Genomic DNA, 6,530 nt, shown 5'->3' on the forward strand with positions numbered 1-6,530 from the left:
GCTATCTAAGGATGGTACTATAGAACGCCACCTCAAGGTAGGCCTAGTGGCGCCATCTCTTGGTCAGGCCGGAAACTTATCAATCCACCCTCGTATAAAGTTGGACTTCTTCTAACCCTTATGAGGATAACCTACAATCGTGAGTCATGCCATTAAAAGGCACGCCGGACCTTTCAGGTCCATTCAAATTTAAAACCCTTTTTTCAGGACGAGTATATAATAAACGAAAAAGTTTCATCGTTTTTATTTATATTCACAAGTTTTTCAAATAATACAATAATATTTCTCTTGGAAGTGATTGATGAATGTAGTAACAAATTTTCAGGTGTTTACGCAAGAAAAATTATATTTCACACGCGAGCATTAATTGCCTTTTAGCCTGCTAGGCCCGACTTGCATTTTTGTGTACGTAAAAAGTATAAACCTTCCCGTTGTGTGTCACAAAACCCTCTTTTTTTATGTATTTGGACTTTACTAAAAGAAATTTCCACGCAAAAGCCCTTGCTTCATGCAAAACTCTGCAACTCGAAAATCGTGACCCGCATCAAATAGCTAAAAGCTAATAAAAATGGGAATCGAACTATCATAGCCAATTTTCAAATTTTTATTTATTTAATAACACAGAACAAAAAACAATTTTGACTTTTAAAGTATACGATTTTGTAAAATATTTTGATTCAATGAAAAATACCTAGAAAACTGGAATCATCTATCCTAAAAAGATGTCCAATAGCAATGCATCTGTTAAAAAGTTAATTGAATTTGTTATAATTAAATAAGTGAATGAAAATAGTTCCGTGGGGATTGAGCGCGATTCGTCATTTGATTCGCAGTAAAGTGTAATAATGAATAATATTTGGCTTTTTCCATGGAATTAAAAGACAGTTATTTAGCAATGATTTTTTTCTAAGACTCGATAACACTTTTGGCTTTCTTGCTTTGTTAAGAGAACCGTCGTTCTTACAAACTGTGTTTATAGGTTGTGATATTTTCCTTTAATGACAGGTTATATCATTCAGTACAATTCTAAATTTTTTTCAAATTTGTTGAAGATGGAGTCTGTCGAAGTTTGCAATACGGAATTTAGCAATGTGCTTATACATTCGAATTTTAAATCAGTAGACAATGTGCTAAATTATGTACAGGAAAAGTATAATCCTTCTGACAATTTACAAGAGCTTATTCGGATCAACTAAGTTTAAGTTAAAAATGCAATTTCTTTTGCTAATAACGAAGTTATATCACTTTTTGTTGATTTAAAATTGACAAAAGATAAGTATGAACTTTTAAAGGAAACTTTTCAAAGACAATAATGCAGATATTTGTCCTACTTATAAACAGGTTGCTGCCAGAACAAATTGTTATCCATCAAGTATTGCAATAAATATAACTGAAACAAGAGCTACTGTTCGACTATAAGACCTTTTCGATCATACAGCTGGAAGACCGTTAAAAGTGAAAGATGTCAAATATGGAAATGTAAAGCATTTGAAAATGATCTCGAAATACATGGTGATGGAACGTTTGGATTTAATCTGTAGAAGCAATTTTTCGAAGATCCTGAAAATTCAGATTAAAGTCTCTTTTTGATGTCCTTGGTTCCTCTTCGTCTTCAATGCTCAAAAGATCCATCATCGCCACTAATCTGAAAATATCCTCAACCTTGTTCGCCAAAAAAATCGTATGCCGATAATGTTTAAATATGCTAAAAAATAAAATTAAAAAATGTGCATGAATTTGGCAATATTGAAGAGCAAATAAAAAGACATGAAAAGCAAAGTCAAAATTCATGGTTCCCTTCTGTATTTAGAGCATCAACTAATTGGAACAATGAATGATGGAAAATTATGTCAACGTCTTACTGGAATAACATCTGCAGCGAATTTTTTCCATCTGTCAACCAAAACCAAGTCAGGTGAATAATTCAACGCGGGTCCTGCAAAGAGAGGAAAATTCATGGATCACACTTATAAAATGCGTATTAAACATAAGCTATCGGTTGCTATAAACAATCTAAGCCTGTGGAAAAGATGAGAATAAAAAAGTTCACAATACGACGAAAGACTTCATAAAAAGAGAAATTCGTCAAACAAATTGGTTTAATGTTAGACACCCTAAAGCAAGGTGCTGGCTATTCTAATGATAGAAACACATCCAGAAAGTTTTTTGAGAACTATGAGACGCCTATCAAAATTACTATCTTCGATAAAGAACTTTTTAAAAAGTTGTACATACCAATGCAACTTTTAGCATGTGTCAAACCAAACGATAAAAACATTTTATGCAAACATTGTCTAGATACAGCAGAATTGTATGTAGAAATATACAGTTGATACTTCATGCCTGCATCAATGCATAATGTTTTAATGCATTTTCCCAACATAATCGACTTCCTTGTTGTCCTAATCGTTTAAGCATCAGAAGACACACAAGAAGTTAAAAATGACTTCCAGGATGCAGGGAGAACAATATATGAAAAATCAGCCGCATTGATACATATACTGATATACTGCATTACCTCTTATTCTTTACTGATCTGAATATAACAAGTTTAAGAACTGATTTCGTGAAGACAGGAAAAACCATTTCTTCCAGAAGCTATATCAATGCTTCTAGAAACTACCTAATAGGGCTAAGTCTGATCATTTCATTAGAACTGTCTCCGATCATTTGATCGTAGAAGATATGTAAAAAATGATACGATCAATTCCGTTAACCGAAAAAGAGAGTCAAGTAGTAATTAACTTTCTTTAATAAATCACCAATTTTTATCAACTTATGACAAGGAATTATTTCTAAGTAATTTTAATTATACTCGACACGAACAAAATTTTTATTTACGAACGTCTTAGGCGGGGAAAATTTGTTTACTACATTTTAATTAAAAATAAGAATAGTGGATCGTTTTCGAATTATCAAAGAAGTTAAAAATGGGTTTTAAAATAACAAATAGCTTATTAGCTTTTATTAATTCAACTAAAAAACTGTTTTCTCTATTAATTGTTCAAATTCGGTGCAACTGAAGTGACGATTAGCCGCAAATCACCAGTATACCATTTTCATTCACTTATTTGTTAAAAGAAATTCAATAATAAATTTTTTAACATTTAAATTGCTATTGGACGTGTTTTTTGAATAGTTTCTTTCAGTTTTTCAGGCATTCGTTAATCAAATCAAAGCGTTTTTTACCGGCACACTTCAAAAGTCCAATTTTTTAAATTTCGTTGTTAAATAAACAAAAATTTAAAAATCGCCTATCACAGTTCGAAGCGAAATTTAATAAGCTTTCATTTAAAGAAAATGTTAAAATCGAATAATAATTGTCTTCTGGACATTAATTTGTTTACGGACGTTTTTCTTTTGTCCCACTGTATGCTAGCAGAGGGGGCGTTCTGCAAACCCTATCTTATGCTTGTTATACCCCAGGTTTCCATATCATACAAATATTCCTGTTCATCCCAAACTTCGTTCATCCCAAAGTTGAGTATTTCCTTCGCCTAGTTATAGGTTAGTTTTGAAGCCAAGAGTGTTTTAAGCCTTCTGAAACCAGAGAACAATCCCATCTTATTCTGCTGTTATTTGGCCAGCCAATTATTAATTTCTTCAGTGAGTAACCTACTGGAAATGCCTACAATAGGCTCGAGTCCAACCAAATTTCCTCTTGTTGCTGTTTTTCTATTTTGTCCGAAACCTCATGGCCCTTGTTGTCCCTGTATCCTGGGAACCAAAGTAGAGTAACTAATATATAAAATTAATATATAAAACTACTAATAGCAACCTATTCGTTGCTCCTTTCAGGCTCATTATAGCAGCTCTGCAGTCTAAACAAGTACAGATGTTTCTTTTGTTGCCATACCCCTTTGCCCTGTGGGCGCACAGGATCATGGCCAAAATCTCAGATTTTGTCCCTATCAGTTAAAATATTTTTTTCTTCGTGGATATGCAAACTCGATACTTCTTGTCGTAAATGTAACGAGTGGGTATTTTGTCCCTGAGCATGCTCAGGATCGGCCTCATCACGATGTCGATTAGGATCCGCACTGCTGTCGAGATCCTCCTGTCGCTTACCACATTTAATGTTCAGGACGTCTACGCAGCCACGGACTTGATGGTTATATTAAGGGTGTCTAAACCTATTTGTGCTCCCAGAGCCAGCGTCATTTGATGCTGCTTCAATAGACCACCGCCGCATAGATTAGCCTGGGTCTCAAGATCACTGTGAAGATTCTTAAAAGTTTCTCCAGTTTCAAGTCTCAACTTTTCCCTATGGCTCTCCTACACAGTCATAGAGTTGGTACTAGCTTTTTCACTTTTTCTAGATACTTATTCTATGACAGCTTTTTATCCAAAATTTTAACTAGATACTTAGCTGCGCACTTATACCTTCTGGTGAATACAACCGCCTCTGTCTTATTCGAATTGACCGATAATCTCGATTTCTTGCACCATGAATCCACTATCCTCGCTTCTTGCTGTTTTACTCCGAAGAATGCATCCAGATGTAGGGGCGCACAATAACCAGCATACCGCAAGGACGATTAAAAGCCTCCCTGGGGACATCCTTAGTCAACGGTTCCACATAGAGTGGTATCACCCTTAGGCGTAGTTAGGTTTAAATTGGCCATTGTAATTTAAGGCTCCTTTAATGTCCATGAAGTTGTTGTCCTTGAATCAGGTTCACTACTCCACTTAGGTCCGTCTCGGTCGAGTGACCAGCCCTAAGGGCGTGTTGCACCCATGTATTCATCCCTTTTCATCGCAAATGAGGCCCATAGTTTCTCTGCATTGCCAGAACTGCCTGAACTTGTCTCTGGTTTCCTTACGAAGCTATTCGAGTTTCCCATTTCACCAGTGTGTTTGCCCAGTTTTTCGGACTCCTGCAAGTGGAAAATTACTTTCAGAAGTAGATAAGATGGCTTTCGAGAGAATCATGGCTGCCATATCCAGGGTATCCACATTTCTTATTGACATGGGCACCTCTGAGAGTGCACTACTTAGTTTTGTGTAAAACAGATTCTAGTCTGTTGTTCTTCAATTTCTGACCCATTAAGGTCCTACAAGTGCAATAAATTCTAACTCTAACTCTATCCGTGAGTCATATGCACGTCTGAACATCTCTCTGAATTCCCTGCGAAGATCTTCGAGTTTCCCGATGCAACAGTGTTTCCCCAACCTTTCGGACTCATGTAGCTCAACAATTACTTTTATCAGTAGATTTGATTGCTTTTGTGAAAATCTTGGCTACTCTCTGCAGGGTATCTACGTCTCTGATTGACCTGGGGACCTCTGAGAGTGCTCTCCTTAGTTCCGTGTACAATTTTTTAGACCGCTGTTCTTGGATTTCTGAACTATTTGGGGCTCGCGGGTGCAATAGATTTATACTCACGCTCTATCTGTCAGTGATCTGAGAAAGAGGATTTATCTTAGACTCTCAATTTATTGATATTATCTCTAAAACTACTGGTACAGATAGTGAAATCAACGACTTCCTCCCTGACATAGTTGCGAAACGTGTTGAGAATATGTAAATCAGTGGTATCAGATATTTTAGTAGAACATTAGCTCTTTATTTAAGTGGGACGATGGTCGTGGAAGCTAAAGCGTAGGCTTTGGACCCACTCCATCTGCTTTCGGATTTTATTCGGCCCATGCGGTGAACACTAGCCTAGCAAGGAAGTTGTTTATCTCCAGAAAGTCGTTGGACCGCTACCTCTAAAGAAAAAGGTTTTCGCTAAGTACTTAAATCTGTTGCTCTCGGTCGTTCGGAACTCACCTTAACCTGTAGATCCCCTTCATACCACAAAGTAAGTGTGTGGGGTGTGTGTAAAGGAATAGGGAAGAAGTTGCAAGAAAAATGTAAACCCTTCGGGGACACATTAGAAGCTTCCATTCCATTCCATTACCTCTTGAGTTGATGTTCGTGCTGCCCCAAAAAATATGGTGAGAGTTAGCACTGATTGGTTAGTATCGCTGTCATATGAAAAGTAAAACAATTCCATGGATAGCCTTTCATCTTTTAAGTATAAACAAGTAGCACCCCCCTCTCCTCAAATCTCTAATTCACCAGGCCGATATCTTAAGACCCTTCATCAGAATTTCTAATCGCGTCTGGATTTTGAGGCCATACGGTTAAAGATTTTTGTTCCATTTTTTGCACACCTCATATAAATTATCTATCTAGGTTATAGGAGTCCCAAATGCATATGCATCTAACACTGTGAGTTACTACTACTGTTCTTCCCTTTTTGATTATTAAACAAAATATAAACATTTTATCCAAAAATGACTCTGTTTGTATCGAGATATTGGTATTTAGATAGTTTGTGCAAAGCATTAGAATCAAATATTCAACCGTGCGACCTCAACATTTAGAACAGATCACACATGCTAATAACTGTAATAACGACAAATTTATTTATATAATTACGAAAAAATGAGCAGAAGATTGAGAAAATTGTTTAAACAAATGATTTTTTTAAAGTACTAAATATCCTGAAGAAAATAATCTTTTTCAATTGTTACGACTTCTT

This window comes from Belonocnema kinseyi, chromosome 1 (assembly GCF_010883055.1).
Source record: "Belonocnema kinseyi isolate 2016_QV_RU_SX_M_011 chromosome 1, B_treatae_v1, whole genome shotgun sequence".
NCBI classification, from domain to species: domain Eukaryota; kingdom Metazoa; phylum Arthropoda; class Insecta; order Hymenoptera; family Cynipidae; genus Belonocnema; species Belonocnema kinseyi.